Below are 17,678 nucleotides of genomic sequence, written 5' to 3'. Positions count from 1 at the left end.
GGAGTCCTTTCACCTGTGACAGGTGGGGAGACTTAGGTGCTCTTCATCTGGAGTCCTTTCACCTGTGACAGGTGGCTCCCACTCGTGTGCCTTTGTGCCTTCTTTGGCTCCCCAGTCCTTACATGAATTTCTAGCTTACAAAGAGGCATAAAAGCTTTAGATGTGCTAGCATCGCTACTGTTTGTAATCTGTACTGAGATCCACACTGTCGGGAAGCAGTCAGCAGGTGTCTGTAGAACAGCAAGAGCAGACTCACACCTTGGAGTCCTAGCAGCAGCTATAGCATTGGGTTAAACATCATGAGTAGTTTTCTTCCGTCTGGAGAGCTGGATATGTAAATTGGACAGGCATGGTTTGGGCCCAGTGAGAAGCACCTCCAAGTCCATACTTAGAAGACAACCAAAGGAAATTTAAAATCTTTAGCTTGTGATTGAATAGTAAGCAGTCAGTGCTCTTCCGATTTATCAGCACTCCATTTATCAGTGTTAAAACATTGAATCTTCATAGAATAATGGCATAGAAGGGGAAAGAAAATTTGAAACATTTTTTAATTTTACCTACCTTAAATCATTTTAAGACCCTCATAACCTATTTAAGCCTTTGTATAGCCTCAAACCTTTATATACCCCAAAATAATTCTTTTATCTTATCATTTATCAGAGATACAAGTAGTTATTACTGAGAGCAGTCATTACAAAGCATATTTCTTCAGTGGAAAATTACACCTGAAACCTGTTTATCCTTTAATGTAAAGGCTAGGAGCAAGGCAACCCTGTCTTTTCTTAACAAGAAACCTAGTGGCTTTAACCAGCCAATGACCTAATGAGCTAACAAGGTGGGCTCAGCCTTGGGGGAAGGAGCTCATTGCCTGCTGCTGCCTAGCTGACAAGACTACAGTTAGCCTAGCCATCAGTGCCATCAGAGACCTAAGAAGGACAAATTAAACCAAGAAGGATAATCCAAATGGCCTCTGTATCAATTAAAATGACAGAGGCCAGTCCATAGTTCATTTTCTAGACAGTTAACCCAGACTCCTGTAGTTTCCATGGCAATGGAGGCAGAGATACCAGAACATCATCAGTCTTTGGCCACCTGGCCCAGAAGATGAGAAGCTTTCCTGTGGAGGAGGAACATGGGGAACTGACCTTACTTTGTTCAGGAAAAGTGGGGCAATCAACTCTCCAGTTTCCTGCTTTTCCACAATTCGAGCCAGGCCCTGGCAGCAGGTGAGGCATTGGGGCAGTCTTACCCAGTGGCTAGTGTTGGTGGAGTCATCGTCACTGTGTCCCTTATCTTCTCGGAGACCTTTGGGGTCACTGTTGGATCTAGGGGTCTCTGTCATGGTAAGCTTTTTCTATTAAACATCTTAAATGCCATATTCAGCAGATCTCTGACAAGTTTGAGCAATCATTATATATAAAGTTTTATGAGCTAAACATCCCTAGTTTGTTTTTAGTTATTTGCTTTAGGCTGTATCTTGAAAACACATACAGGAGGCTAAATAAATCTTTTTTCCTGCAACTGATGACATTAGTAGTTAGCATGACTATAAGTATAGTTCTGAATATCTCAGAACTGTTTTGAGATGTTCATCATTAACAGTTTATAATAAAAATAACAGTTTTTGAGTTGAAGCTTTCTTCAAGAGCTCAGTCCATAGAGAGATTAGCAACTTCACTTTCTTGATCTTTAAGTAGTAGACAATTACATCTTTTTTATTTTTTATTTTTTTTTAAATTTATTTATTTATTAAGGATTTCTGCCTCCTCCCCGCCACTGCCTCCCATTTCCCTCCCCCTCTCCCAATCAAGTCCCCCTCCCTCATCAGCTTGAAGAGCAATCAGGGTTCCCTGACCTGTGGGAAGTCCAAGGACCGCCCACCTCCATACTGCACATAATGGCTTTGGGGGAGCCTAGGCAGTTTGGATGCTCAACTTAGTAGTAGACAATTGAAGAACACAGTGAGACAGGTCTTCTTAGCGTAGCTTTTTGGAGCCTGTCCTAGAGCTCACTCTGTAGACCAGGCTAGCCTCGAACTCACAGAGATCTGCCTGCCTCTGCCTCCCAAGTGCTGGGATTAAAGGTGTGCACCACCACCGCCCTACATAAACTTAAATATTTTTAAAAGCTGTTCTTTAAAAGATATCCAGGGTTTTTATTTAAATTTTCTGTAAAACTCTGCACTTTTCTTTTAAAGCAGCTTCAAGCCTCTCAAGTGTGTGTTCTTGCAATATCAAAATCAAAGCACCTATTTTATTTTAAGAGTGAAGATTCAGGGCACAATCATAATCTGTAGAAGGCAAAACCAAGCTCCAACTGTGCAAACAATTCCATGTCTCTAAGATCAATACCATCTGGGTGAGTCTTAGGTTACAAAGTCTGGCTGCCACCAAGGTACTTCTTGCATATGAATGCGCAGAGGTGCAGCTTGAACACCTTGTTACACCAGCATTGTTTTCAAATCCTATCCTTATAAACCCGGTTTAAAAGAAGGACAGGAATCATCATACAGAAATCCTAACCCAATTTAAAAATATCCTCAGAGACCTTGTTGCCTCCTTGGGTGGCCTATACCTCGTGGTTGCCCTTAGTCAAGATGGCTGTGAAGCCATGACATCCGTCTTCTCCAACCCTAGCAAATATGTCTGCCAACCACATGGCTGCCTAGAGATGGCCACAAGCCATGTGGTGCTTATATCCCAGAATGGCTCCTTTAAGATTACCTATGTGCTCACTTTTAATTACCAACCCCGTGTTATGAATTTTTAAGTTAACTGTTTGTTACAAATATTACAGATTTTTAGCTATACCCGATAAACTTAAAAGACCAATAATCTCTTTAGCTGTCCTGCTCTTTCCCTTCTCTCTGTCAGTTTCTGACCCCAGACATAAAGGTTTTAAAAGCACGCCTGGGTCTCAAAAAGGGTGAGCCATAACCCAATTCCAGAAATAGCCCTTTAATAAAGTAGAGCAGCATAAAATAACCTTAATACTACCCATACCCTAATAACATTTGAATCCCTATTACATTAGATTCAGCAGCCAGAACCTCCAGAGATAAATTCAGAGCCCAGGCAGCTGGCTGCAATAGTAACAGCTGAGCTACAACCAAGAAACACAGAACACAGTAAGCTCACACATTCAAGACCAGTCAGAGACACACAGTGGCCATAGCCATACATTCAAAACAGACAGACAAAACTTACCTCCTCCAATGCTGTAACTCCAAGGAGGGGAGCACCTTGCTAGCTGCTGAATCTGATTCTCATGGGCACAGCGGTGCTATGGCAGGACTGGCTTCCAGCTTCCCTACAGGGACCCTGGGTTTCTTAAAGCTGCCCACTGGCCCCAAGCATTGCATTCTGCACCCGACACATACTGCGGTTGCATTCCATGCCCCCAAAGTGTCACTATTTTAGGAGTGACCCCTCCAAGAGCATCTTGATGAGCAGGTGGGTGCAGAGCCAGAGGCCCCGACGGTCGAGACTCAGCAGCCATACCTGGTACTCTAGGATGTAAAGTTCCATTGCAAATCACAACGCCTGGGCCTCCTTGTCAGCTAGACCCAGGCAGGAGGCAGGGAGGCAGGGCTGGCATCCTGCTTATAGGAACCATAGTTGTAGGGCTCCATACCGCCCACCTGGGCCCTCCAAGAGCCGCTCCAACTTATCAGGCTGGTCATTAGTTCATCCACTTAGCCGCCCTGAGTCAGAAAAACAGGTACAGCCATAGATAAGACCGGGAACCAAAGCTACGATGAAAAACGTAGAGCCAACTGATAGCAGAGAACAGGAGACAACAACATTTAACAATCAGAGTCCTCAGCTTCAGCGGCCCACCAGTCCGACTAAGATAAACATTCTAAAGGCTTTTCTGTACACCTCAGATGCTAGGAACTCATCAAAGCCTGGGCCTCTCTGAGTTTTCCCTGGATCCAAACCCACAGCTTGATTCCCAGTGGTGGAATGCCCCTATAGTTCCTAGCTCCTTTGTGCAGCCTGGGCATTGGAATCTTGTTGACAGTGCCAAGTCTGGGTCTCTCCCAGTTTCCTGACTCAGTTTCCAACATCACCTGAGAATTCCAAGGTAGGTCAGAAAACAACTCGTGGCTCTCTGGCTGAGCTCCCAATTAACCAGAAATAACCAGTGGGCCATAGGATGTCTCCCTTGCCCTGGACAAAGGATTTGGTGGGCCTCATTAGGCCACTTAGTTACCCAAATAGGGTACCCCAGAACCAGAATCCAGAAACCAGGCAGGAGATTGTCCCAAGAAGTTAGCATAAAAGAGGCTTCTATGGCTTATCAAAAAAGGAGGCCTCTATTAAAAAATACTTACTATACCCTTTTCTGAGCATGGCCAGTCACTGCTGTGGGGGTGTGGGAGTCCCTGGAACTAGAGTAAAGAGCCTAGCTTCAGAATTTGGGGTAGAATTATCTCACTGGGGCCTCCCAATGTTAATCCTGAGATTCACCAGAGCCAAACCAATTCCACCGTTTGAGTCAAATTTGAAACAAGCTTTAATTAGATATTGACCAAGATGGCCTTTGGTCAGGACCATTCCCTGGAATCCCCAGCTGAGTGGCCCTGACACAGATGTTGTAGGACTTTTTATGAACAAAATCATTCACCCACTTTATTTTCCCATGTGGAATGGTTGTTATTTTTCAAGAACTACAGTTCCCAGCATCCCAGGAAGTTACCTGGTCCTTGGATGGGTGGGGCCTACAGATTAATTTCAGGTTTTACCCAAGTCAGATGAGATACCACCTGGGACAGTGATCCCCCTGATACCTGGAAAGACTGGAGATACACTTCCAAGATAGCCTCTCTCATGTCTGGCAAGCTGGTTCTAGTTCTTAACAGAAGGACTCAGTTTCCTGCCACAGGGGTACTTGGGTGTCCTTGTGGTACAGTGGTTGCTCCTGCTCCTATTAGTAACCCAGGCTGCAGTATCTCTTCATGGCCTATGTCTGGATACCACACTCTGCCATGTCTTGTAGTACCCTACTGTTCACATAGGTTGATCCCACTCAATGAGGAAGGGATTATACCAGGGCATGTCCCCAAACTGACATGAGGGGCCACCATGCATTAGAAGGGTCATCACAGATTCTGGCTGACACAATCTCACTTAATACCAGGTTCTCTTAGCACCCAAAAGGTTGCCAAGCAACAAAAGTTAATGTCTATTACAACAGGCACAGACTCTAGCAATGTGAGCACTAGACTCTGGAATGGCTAGCAGGTCTCAAAGGTTGGGTCTTAGAGTAGCCATGGGAAGTGGGGATGAGGACTCTCAGGCCAGAGTAAGAAAGAGAGAAGAGGTTCCCTTCATCTTCTAGCCCCAGCCCTACTGAAGCCCTGTAAACCACACCAAGACATCTGGCTGTGCAAGCAGTCTGCCCAACCCTGGCTTCCTACATCAAACATTCTAGTTTCTGAGCATCCATGAGAAGCCCCCAAGGCTAGCAGTCAAGCAGGCCTGCCTCCCCTTTTGCTGCCTGCATCTGTCACTTAATAGAAGCTGTTAGGGTTAGGCTGTGAACCAGGTGAATAGTCTCCTGCTCTCTGCTATCTGGGGAGCTGGGGAGGAAACCTAGGCAAACAATGAGTTCTCAATTAGGTGACACCCGACTACTAGTCTGGCCTGATGGTCAGAGGTATAAGTGGTGATTGACCAGATGCCACAGAACACTAGGTCTGGAGGTATCCTGGGACACTGTCTGCTGAGATGCTCCCTGCCTGTTTTCTGCTATCCTGGGGTGGGCAGGCACTGCCTGCTGCCAACTCACACAGAGGAACTGAGATTCAGGACTCACCTGAGCCTTCTCTTCCTTAGCTCATCCATGTGAAGGTTGGGTAACATCCTCAGGGCCTATGAACCCCCTGAGCAAACTGAGATGTCTGCCACTGAGCAAACATCAGAACAGTCCCATCAGGCCCTTGGCCTTGCAGTTGGACCAAAAGCAAGAGAGGCCCACTACTTTAGAGCCCCAGGAACCCTGGAGTCAGCACAGTGCTTTGCTCAGAGACTGGTCCTAATGGTTTATCGTGATGAATTAGTGTGTGCACAGACAGCTTGCAGAGGAGCACACATACAGGGAAACAAGAGCTCAGAACCCCTTGGCCCCCTCACCACCACTTTCCCACCCTCAGGGTGGTGTCTAGGTTCTGTTTCTGCCCTTTCACCTCCTCTCGGTACAGAGCATGGAGTGAGCTGGTCCTCACCATCCATTCTGACAGTGAACATCACTAGCTCAGAAATCGTCCACCTGCCCTTTCTGTCCATATGTCCTTCCCAAGCCCATTCCTACAGCGGGCATTCTGAAAATGCCCAGTCGTTCACTTGTGCGTTATTTTACTTAATGCAAATGTGTTGCAGTTTGCAGATATGATTTCTCTTTTTCCCCCTTTTATTATACATGTTTTATTTATTTATTTTAAAAAGAGAACAAACTTTTTTCATTTTACATACCAATCTCAGTTCCTACTCCCTCCTTCCTCCCGTTCCCTCCACCTAGCCCCCACCCCACCCCCTTCCACTCCTCAGAGAGGGTAAGGCACATTGCTTTGGGGCAGGTCCAAGGCCCTCCCTACTATATCTAGGCTGAGCAAGGTATCCATCCAAAGAGAATAGGTTCCAAAACAAAAAAACAAACAAACAAAAAAAAAACAGTACAAGCAGTAGGGATAAATCCTGGTACCACTACCAGTGGCCCCACAGTCTGCCCCAGCCGTACGACTGTCACCCACATTCAGAGGGACTAGTTTGGACCTATGCTGTTTCCTTTCCTGTCCTGTTGGAGTTGGTGAGCTCCCATTAGCTCAGGTAAACTGTCTCTATTTCAATGGGCATCTCCCACCATGGTCTTGACCTCTTTGCTCATATTCTCACTCCTCGTCAACTGGACTTTGGGCGCTCAGTCCAGTGCTCAGATGCAGGTCTGTACCTCTGTTTCCATCAGTTGATGGATGAAGGTTCTGTGGTGATATTAAGATATTCATCAGTCTTACTACAGGCCAAGGCCAGTTCTGGCACCCTCTCTTCTATTGCTTAGGGTCTTAGCTGGGGTCATCCTTGTGGATTCTTGGGAATTTCTCTAGTGCCAGGTTTCCTGCTAGCCCCATAATGGCTCCCTCAATCAAGATATCTCTTTCCTGGCTCTCATCTCTGTCCTTCCTCCATCTCGACTATCCCAGTCCCTTAAATTCTACTCCAGCCTCCCCGTTCCCTTCATCTTCCTCTCCCACTCTCCCTACTCCCTCACCCCCATGCTCCCAATTTTGTCAGGCGATCTTGTCTATTTCCCCTTCCCAGGTGGATCTGTGTATGTTTTTCTTAGGGTTCAGCTTGTTGCTTAGCTTCTCTAGGATCATGAACTATAGGCTCAATGTCCTTTGCTGTACAGCTAGTATCCACTTTTAAATGTGATAAACAATGGTCCTCTTTGGAAAGTTTCTACACCCTAATAAGCCTCTCCGCCGACACAATAATCCAAATCAGATCAAATCAAACCAAATTAGAAAAAGTCCTGGAGGGCAGTTTAAATGCCCTGTGGGAGTGGTCTTGAACATCTTTGGGGAGGGGTTGTCCTTTGGTAGGTTTTCTTCGGGGTTGTAGCTGGATACAGGCTGGTTCCAAGCATGGCTGTAAATGAATCATCAGATATTATTTCTAGCAGTGAAGTAGTGTGTTTGTGAGATTAGAACTCTGGGGGGGGAGAGGAGGGAGGAAAGAGAGAGAGTGGAAAAAAAAACATAAAATGGGCAGCTTTCCAAATGTTCCCGTGTGAGTATCTCTTTTTTTATTGTTTTTATTGAGCTATATATTTTTCTCTGTTCCCCTTCCTTCCTCTCCCCTTCCCTTCTACCCTCTCCCATGATCCCCACGCTCCCAATTTACTCAGGAGATCTTGTGTTTTTCTACCTCCCATGCAGGTTAGATTCCATGTATGTCTCTGCTAGGGTCCTCTTTGTTATCTAGGTTCTCTGGGGTTGTGAACTGTAGGTTGGTTTTTCTTTGCTTTATGTCTAAAAGTCACTTATGAGTGAGTAGATATTATTATATTTGTCTTTCTGGGTCTGGGTTACCTCACTCAATATGATGTTTTCTAGATCCATCCATTTGCCTGCGAATTTCAAGATGTCATTATTTTTTTCCCCGCTGTGTAGTACATTGTGTAAATGTACCACATCTTCTTTATCCATTTGTCAGTCGAGGGACATTTAGGTTGTGTCCAGGCTCTGGCTATGACAACCAGTGCTGCTATGAACATAGCTGAGCACATGTCCTTGTGGTACGATTGAGCATCCTTCGGCTATATACCCAAAAGTGGTATTACTGGGTCTTGAGGTAGATTGTTGCCTAATTTTCTGAGAAATCATCATACTTATTTCCAAAGCAGCTGTAGCAGTTGCACTCCCACCAGCAATGAAGGATATTCTCTTTACCCCACATCCTTTCCAGCATAAGCTGTCATCAGTGTTTTTGATCTTGGTCATTCTTACAGGTATAAGATGGAATCTCAGAGTTGTTTTGATTTGCATTTCTCTGATGACTAAGGATGTTGAGCATTTCCTTAAGTGTCTTTCAGCCATTTTAGATTCATCTGCTGAGAGTTCTCTATTTAGGTCTGTACGCCATTTTTTATTGGATTATTTGTTCTTTTTTTAAATATTTATTTATTATGTATACAATATTCTGTCTGTGTGTATGTCTGCAGGCCAGAAGAATGCACCAGACCTCATTCCAGATTGTTGTGAGCCACCATGTGGTTGCCGGGAATTGAACTCAGGACCTTTGGAAGAGCAGACAATGCTCTTAACCACTGAGCCATCTCTCCAGCCCCTATTTGTTCTTTTGACGACCAGTTTCTTCAGTTCTTTGTATATTTCAGAGATCAGCCCTCTGTCTGATGTGGGGTTGGGGAAGATCTTTTCCCATTCTGTAGGCTATCATTTTGTCTTGTTGACCGTGTCCTTTGCTTTACAGAAACTTCTCAGTTTCAGGAGGTCCCATTTATTAATTGTTTCTCTCAGTGTCTGTGCTGCTGGAGTTATATTTAGGAAGTGGTCTCCTGTACCAACGCACTCAAGTGTACTTCCCACTTTCTCTTCTATGAGGTTCAGTGTGGCTAGCTTTATGCAGAGACCTTTGATCCATTTGGATTTGAGTTTTGTGCATGACGATAGATATGGATCTATTTTCATTCTTCTACATGTTGATATCCAGTTATGCCAGCATCATTTGTTAAATGTGCTTTCTTTTTTCCATTTTATAATTTTTGCTTCTTTGTCAAAAATCAGGTGTTCATAGGTATGTGGGTTAATATCCAGGTCTTCATTTCAGTCCTCCTGTCTATTTTTATGCCAATATCAGGCTGTTTTCAGTACTGTAGCTCTGTAGTAGAGTTTGAAGTCAGGGATTGTGATGCTTCCAGGAGTTTCTTTATTGCCCAGGATTGTTTTGGCTATCCTGGGTTTTTTGCTTTTCCATATGAAATTGAGTACCATTCTTTCGAGGTCTGTGAAGAATCTTTCTGGACTTTACATTGAATCTGTAGATTGCTTTTGATAAGATTTCCATTTTTACTATGTTAATTCTAACTGCCCAGGAGCATGGGAGATCTTTCTACTTTTTGGTGTCTTCTTCAATTTCTTTCATCAAAGATTTAAGGTTTTTGTCATACAGGTTTTTCCAGTTGTTTACTTAGAGTTACTCTGAGATATTTTATGATATTTGTGGCTATTGTGAAAGGTGATATTTTTCTGATTTCTTTCTCAGACCTTTTATAATCTGTATTAGGAGGGCTACTGATTTTTTTTTGAGTCGATCTTGTATTCTGCTACATTACTGAAAGAGTTTATGAGTTGTAGGAGCTCCCTGGTAGAGGTTTTGGGGTCACTTATGTAAATTATCATATCCTCAGCAAATAGTGAGAGTTTGACTTCTTTTCTATTTTGTATCCCCTTGATCTCCTTTTGTTATCTTATTGCTCTAGCTAGAACTATATTGAATAGATATGGAGAGAGTGGAAAATCTTGTCTTGTTCCTGATTTCAGTGGGATCACTTTGAGTTTCTTGCTGTAGGAAATCATACAGCCAATAGCCTTTAAGTTAACCGCCCACAGGGGCATGGCCTCTTACACTATTTATGCCAATGGAAAGCATGTATTGGGCCTCTTTTCTGGCTGCGGGATTTGGTTTCTGTTCTCCGTTCCAGCAGAGGATTCTTATTTGTGAGTCTACCCCTAAATAAATAACCACCTATTATTCTCAGTTCTGAGCTAGTGTGGGATTTAAGCATCCTTCTTCAGGTTCTCTCCATTTAGTTTGATGTTGGTTGTTGGCTTGCTGTATACTGCCATTATCATGTTTAGGTATGTTCCTTGTATCCCTGCTCTCTCCAAGACCTTTATCATGAAGGGATGTTGTATTTTGTCAAAGGTTGTTTCAGCATCTAATGAGATGAGCATGTGGGGTTTTTTTTTCAGTTTGTTTATATGGTGAATTACATTGACTTCATATGTTGAACCATCCCTGCATCTCTGGGATGAAGCCTACTTGGTCATTGTGGATGATTTTTCTGATGTGTTCTTGGATTCTATTTGTCAGTATTTTATTAAGTATTTTTGTATCAATGTTCATGAGTGAGATTGGTCTGTAATTCTCTTTCTTAGTAATTTATTTGTGTGGTTTGGGTATCAGGGTAATTGTAGCCTCATAAAAAGAGTTTGACAATGTTCCGTCTGTTTTCTATTGAATTTGAAGTAGAATTTGAGGAGTATGGTATTAGTTCTTTGAAAATCTTGTAGAATTCTGAGCTGAAACCATCTGGTCCTGGGGTTTTTTTTGGTTGGGAGACTTTTGATGGCTGTTTCTATTTTAGCAGTTATTGGTATATTTCATTTTCTTATCTGGTCTTGATTTAATTTTGGTAAGTGATATTTATCCTGAAAATTGTCCATTTCCTTAAATTTTCCAATTTTGTGAAGCACTGGTTTTTGAAGTATGACATGTTGATTCTCTGAATTTCCTCCGTGTCTGTTGTTATATCCCCCTTTTCTTTTCTGAGTTTGTTAATTTGAATATTCTCTCTCTGCCTTTAACTAAGCTGATTAGTTTGGATAAAGGCTTGTCTATTTTGTTAATTTTCTCGAAGAACCAACTCTTTGACTCATTGATTAGGTGTACTGTTTTCTTTGTTTCTATTTTGTTGGTGAGTATCTCTTAGGACTGCATGCAGAGGTGACATTTTGGGTGAGTGTGATTCTGTCCACAATGGCTGCTCCTAAGGCATCCCACCAGAAGCGATGATGTCACTAGGCCTTTCTGTCCCCTCCAACACTCTTGTTCCTGATGGTTGCACCTGGTAGCTACACAGAGCTTTCGCATCCACAGTAGCTCTTGTTTCTAACACCGTGACCTCCTTTCAGCCCCTTCTGGCTTCTCTGTTTCGGGTCTCTGCCTTTGGAGGGCTCCTCTGGGGGTTCTGAGGATAACCTGGATGCTAGCGGCACATGGATTTCAGCCCTTCCCAGAACCACCTTCCCTTCTGTTGACCACCTACCCAGCTTTGTCCCGGGCTTTCAGTATCGACTCATCTTTTACTTCATGATTTGTGCTCTGGAAAGGAAACCCACACTTCCTTTCTCCCGAAACGTCCCCACCTAGAGCTATGTCTGCGGCTTACAGTATGCTCTGCATTCTCACCCCCGGGCCTTCACATATGTTGTTCCTCTTTCTGGTTTTGGCTCACTAACCCCAGCCTCTCCTTCGCCAGCTAGCTGTTCCTAGCCCTTCTGGGCTCACTTGGGATTCTCTCTCTTTCTCTCTCTCTCTCTCTCTCTCTCTCTCTCTCTCTCTCTCTCTCTCTCTCTCTCTCTCCTGAATCCTTCCCTACCAAACCAGAGAGCCTCCATTAGTTGAAATCACTCCTGTCCCCTCTTCATCGAATGTACAATGTGAGGTCACCATTCAGCCCATGGAAAGGCTGTTGGGAAACCCTGTCCCTCGCTTTGGAGGTACCCACAACTAACATCAGAGTATTTCAAATTGGAGGTTGGATTCATGTCCCCGTGGCCCCGCGTGTGCTGAGTGTATTCAGATCTAGAATGTGGCTCCATCCTTCCCGCCTGCCTCAACTCTGAGCTGTGTGCCATGCAGCCCTTCTGCACCATGAGGAATCAAGGAGCACAAAGGTTGGCCTCTCTTACAAGGATTCAGGGCAGGGGAGGGTCTCCCTGAAGAGGAGAATGAATCTGAGCTTTGAGCTCCTCAGCCACCTCAGAGTTCCCTCTCTTTCCACCTTTCCATATCCCTGTGCCCTGCCTCCTGGCCTGTGGTATCCCACGGTGACCCCCATCCTACCGCCATCTTGGCTTCTGCCTGCCAGGTGCTCATTGGGGCGGCTCCCCCTCCCTGGGAAGCCAAATAAGGCTTCTCCCCACACTGAGCTTGCTCTCCTATTATGACCTGGACCTGGCTCTCAAAACATGCAAATTATTTCCTTGTACAATTGTTAACAGGGTCACCTGCCAGGTTAGTTACCACTTCCCGGTGCCCCTTCCTATTTCTCCCATCTGTGCACCCCCACCCTTGCCAGGACCCTCCTGCAGCTGAGCCCCTCCCTTAACCCCCGCCCCTGCGGCTGCTGCACCAGATGCCTGCTTGGAGTCCTGCCTGCCCCCCAGGCCAGTCTGCAGCCCACCCTGGTGGACAAAGAAGCAAACAGACCGCAAATTGCATGTCTCGGACTTTGGGGTCGACTGGTCAGCGATTTGGTTTTCCTGCTGGAGAGACTCATCTATTTAACAAAAATAGAACGTACCGTAAAGCAAAAATTAAATGCTGCTCATGGCGGGGCTGCTTGCAGCTGCGAAGAACCAGGAAGGCAGACTTGGCGTCTGGAAGGAGGCGTCCAGCCTTATGGTCCCGTAGCCTTGCTATCTGAAGCCGAATAGGCTAGCGATGCCACCCACCGGAAGTGGTTGGAGACCAGGCCCCCCATGCCAACTATGCCCTCAAAGAGTGGTGACATCATCTCTCCACCTTCCCAAGCTAGAAAGCAATCACATTGTCATTTGGAAAGCAAGGGTCTTCGTTTCAGATCAGTGTCTGTGTCCTGCACAGGGCGTTTGAATTAGTGTCAAGATCATGAATTTGAAGTGGCAGCCTGGAGCAAAGGCCCCGTCCCCTCCTGGCTTGTCATGTGACCTGAGACAAACTCCTGCCCCCTCAGACCCCCTGTCTCCTCACTTGAAAGATGGAAAGACGGAGCCCACTCCATCCCACTGAGGCTGGCGAGGGGTACTTGTTAATCAGAGAAGCCAGGGGGAAGAGTTCAGGGGTCTTACAGTCATCTCAGCAGAATTCAAAATAGCATGGAGGGTTTCTCTGCAAGGCTGTGGGGCAGGTGGTTTTACCATTCACACTAATAGAGGGAACCCAAGGACAGAGGAGCAGGGACTTGCGCCCAACAGGCCAGGTCCAGCTTGAGTGTATGCCTCCTGACTCCTTGCTCCTGGCACTTTTTGTCTCGGGCAGACGAGAGGACATGTGTTTATGTTCACACAGCCCCTCAGCCCTTCTACAGGAAAATACTAAGCTGTTTGTGAGAATTCATATATTTCAAGAGGGAGAATTAATTTGCTGGTGATGAAGTTGCTATTTTTGCCCCAAAAACATGTCTTCTTATAATAACATTTCAAAGAAAAAAAACTTTTAAGTAAACTTTTCATATCAGTAAAATAATACTTAATGGTTAAAGGATTATTAGAAAGCATTGCCAAGAAAAAAGAAGGAGACAAATGTCTGATATTTGCTGTTCCCAAAACCCTGCCTCTGCTTTCGTACCAACTGAAAGAGAGCGTCGGAGCCGTTCTCCTCTCCTGGACCATCCGCCAGCCTTCTCTGGGCCTCACTTCCTTCTGCTATGCTCAACCCTGCCTTAGGCCACCAACTGCTTTGTGGGAAATTGCTGCTTGGTCTTTTACCCCATCTAAGCACAGCAGAGAGTAGCAGTGGGCAGGCCACGCCTCCGGCCCCAGCCTTCCTCTGATTTTCAGCATGTGTGTACATCACACATCTGAAGGCTTGGACCTAGCAAAACAGCCTTCAGGGTAAGGAAACTATTTTAAACAGAGGCAAAATATGACCTCTTCAATAGCCCAATGGGACATGTGGGGGGGGGGTTCACCTTGACAGAACACAGGATAGACAGACCCAGTTGTTTGATCTTTCCCTCTCTTTTAAGTCCTGCTGTCTCTGCGGGGACAAAGGATACCTTTTCCTTCAAGCCTGAATGGTATAGAGCTCCACGCACCATAGATGCAGTATCATAGTCCCAAATATCATAGCAGTGTTAATGTTAATCCTTTGAGACTGGTGCTGCCCCAGCTGAAGATCCTGCCAATGGCTGCCCTCTCCTCCAAAAAGCTGGGCTCCTCAACTTTCAGCTGTTTAGACATCCACTCACCTGGGAGGCTGGAGACATGGCTAAGCAGTTAAGAGCAATCACTGATCATGCAAAGGACCTGGGTTCGGTTCCCAGCACCGGCATTGACATTGGGTAGCACATAACCACCAGTCCCAAGGAATGCAGTGCCCTCTTCTGGCCTCCACTGGCACCTGCACACATGTGGCGCATATAGACAAGCAGGTACACACACATACACTTAAATATTTTTAACATTAAATTAAAAAAACTAATTCCCCATCTCTGTACAGATTTTACACTGTGTGTAAAATACACACATGCATATGCACACAGATATGCACATGGACATTAAAACACATGCACACACATTTACATACATACACATGCACATACAGATGTACAACTGTGCACATACACATCCACTCAAACACATATACAAGGGAGCTTACATGAGCACACACACATGCTGAGCTTCCATGTTATTAACACACACATACTCAGTCACACATGCTCTCTCTTTCACTCACTCATGTGCACACACACACACACACACACACACGCAGCAAAAATGAAACCCTTAGATGCACATGTATGCCTCCTCTCCCACAGCAAGCAGGACTGCCCAAAGGCAAACGTGCACTCCAAAACAACAGTTAGGAAGAAACCTTTCCCGACATTCACTGGGAACCACAGACCTTGGCATTGCCCTGTGCCCAGGGGGCCAGGCCCTCAGGCTGTGCTCAGGGATCTCCTCTCTGAGTAGTTACCAGCTTCAGCCAAGTGCTGCCTGTCAACCTTCTGGACTCTCAGACCCAATGCCAGCCCTGGCCAGGCCAACCCACCCTCTGCTGTGACCATGCTGAGACCAAACAAAAGGAAGGAAGAAAAGAGGCTCCAGTCTAGGGCTTGATCCACTATACGTCAGTGGTGTGTGTGTTCTCCATCCAGTAGTGGGCCACTGGAGATGGGCTCTGGAGCCTGCAGCATGTGCCTCCCCATCTCAGCCCCGCCCTGACCATTGGACCTGTGCTTACAGTGACTTAGCTGATGCAGATTGCCTACTAATGGTCTCTCTAGGCCCAGCACAGGGGAGCGTCCTTTCCCAGTCTCTTTAATCCTCCCACACTGTCCTGAGAGGTAGGAATTGTTCTTTCAGATAGAAGGCCCGAGGCTCTGAGACAGCATGACAGTCCATCCATCCATGTCATCCGTCCCCTTCCCCACCCCTCACCCACACCCCTACCCCCTCGCGCTGATGGAGATGGCTAGCTGCTATTGTCTGCTCAGTCCTGAAGCTTGAGTCCCCCACACCCACCGCATCCCCCACACCCTACCGCATCCCCCACACCCACCGCATCCCCCACACCCACCGCATCCCCCACACCCTACCGCATCCCCCACACCCTACCGCATCCCCCATACCCTACCGCATCCCCCACACCCACCGCATCCCCCACACCCACCGCATCCCCCACACCCTACCGCATCCCCCACACCCACCGCATCCCCCACACCCACCGCATCCCCCACACCCTACCGCATCCCCCATAGCCCGGTGTGTAGCCCACACACCATAGTGTCAGTTGAGATTGATCGTCTTGAAGGAGACTGCTTTTTAAAATTCTCCCTTTAGCCACAGCATTTTTAAATCAATTTTGAGGTTAGCATGCAAAGTGAAGGGTTTCGCTATGGCATCTTCGTGTGTATGTGTCATTGTGCTGTGTTCTCATTGGCCGGCCTCTCCACTGTCCACTTCCCCTAGGACTCGTGGTCTTCACACCCTGCTTTTTGGGGCAGCGTCTCTTTGATGGAAAAGAAAGCCTTTATCTCTTCACCTGAAAGCTTTCCTCCATGATTTTATTCCCACATCTAGTCCATAGTGGTTCTTATTAAAACAGGGCAGGCCCCATGTCAGTCTGTGCCTTCCTTGGAAGGGCTGGAATGAGAAGAATTGTCCCTGAAGTGGCATGTTGCAGGCATTGCCAGGCCCCTAGAGATGGAGGTACAGGAAAGAAGGTGGGGCTGCCCCTGCCTCTGCAAGGCCTGGGGCCCTGGCTTCTTCACAGGGTGCTCATCGTGATGGCGTCTAGCGATGGCGTCTAACTTCCAATGGGTTTCTAAAAATGATCAAGGAGCATTTGGAATACAAGTCAAATAACGAGGTGATATCCAGGCCTGCCAGACCCTAGCCTTGCCAGATCTGCTACACGGGAGGCTGAGTCTCTCTGGGTACTGAGCAGGTAGCCCAATGGGTACCACTTGGCCCCCCCTACATCCTCAATCACTTGTAACTTTTACTGCTGTGACCAAAACCAGGGTGGGGATAGGATGAAATTTTTCCCTGATGTAAATTTTTTCCCATGAATGCTTCCCATTAGCAGGGTGTAAATGGAACAGGCCAGCAGAGGATTCTGGGAAGTGAGACTTGGAGGCCTGAAACCCCTGCCACACAGAGGAGAATACACGGAAGAATGACTGAACTCTGAGTACTGCCCAGGTCACAGCTGCCGAACTCCACGTCTTAGGAGTTAATTTCTCACATGGATTGGTCCCCATTGCCACAACAGCCCCAACTGGCTCCGCTCAATGAGAAATGTGTCATTATATACAAAAGTCTTTGGGAGCCAGGCAGTGGTGGTGCACCCCTTTAATCCCAGCACTCAGGAGGTAGAGGCAGGAGGATCTCTGTGAGTTTGAAGCCAGCCTGGTCTACAAGAGCTAGTGCCAGGACAGGAACCAAAACCACAGAGAAACCCTGTCTCAGACTTTCAGGATAGGGAGCACAGGAGCACAATTCTTGGGTGGAGAAAAGGACACACACTGGAGTTTAGAAAGCAGTACCACCTACTGGTACCAGTGAGGAACAGAGACATGGGTACACACTGTCCCCTCAGCAGCCACAGGAGTCCTCTGATCATCTAGGAGCCTTAGTGAGGGTCAAACTGGGATTGGTGGCTTCAGTGCAGAAAAGTATTTTAAAGGAGGCTGGAGAGATAGCTCAGAGGTTAAGAGTTCTGGCTGTTCTTCCAGAGGTCCTGAGTTCAATTCCCAGCAACCATATGGTGGCTCACAACCATCTGTAATGAGATCTGGTACCCTCTTCTGGCATGCAGACAGAACTCTGTATACATAATAAATAAAATCGAAGAAGAAGGAGAAGGAGAAGGAGAAGAAGAAGAAGAAGAAGAAGAAGAAGAAGAAGAAGAAGAAGAAGAAGAAGAAGAAGAAGAAGAAGAAGA

General features: G+C 46.1%; 1 protein-coding gene across 1 annotated transcript in view; it reads left to right on the top strand.

The window, feature by feature from the left end:
- Positions 1 to 17,678, top strand: part of Gabbr2 (gamma-aminobutyric acid type B receptor subunit 2) — a 344,134-nt gene that overhangs the window by 236,584 nt on the left and 89,872 nt on the right. The gene's annotated exons all lie outside the window — the stretch shown is intronic.

The sequence above is a fragment of the Microtus ochrogaster genome, linkage group LG5, assembly GCF_000317375.1.
Source record: "Microtus ochrogaster isolate Prairie Vole_2 linkage group LG5, MicOch1.0, whole genome shotgun sequence".
Classification (NCBI taxonomy): domain Eukaryota; kingdom Metazoa; phylum Chordata; class Mammalia; order Rodentia; family Cricetidae; genus Microtus; species Microtus ochrogaster.
This window is presented reverse-complemented; position numbering and strand designations above follow the sequence as displayed.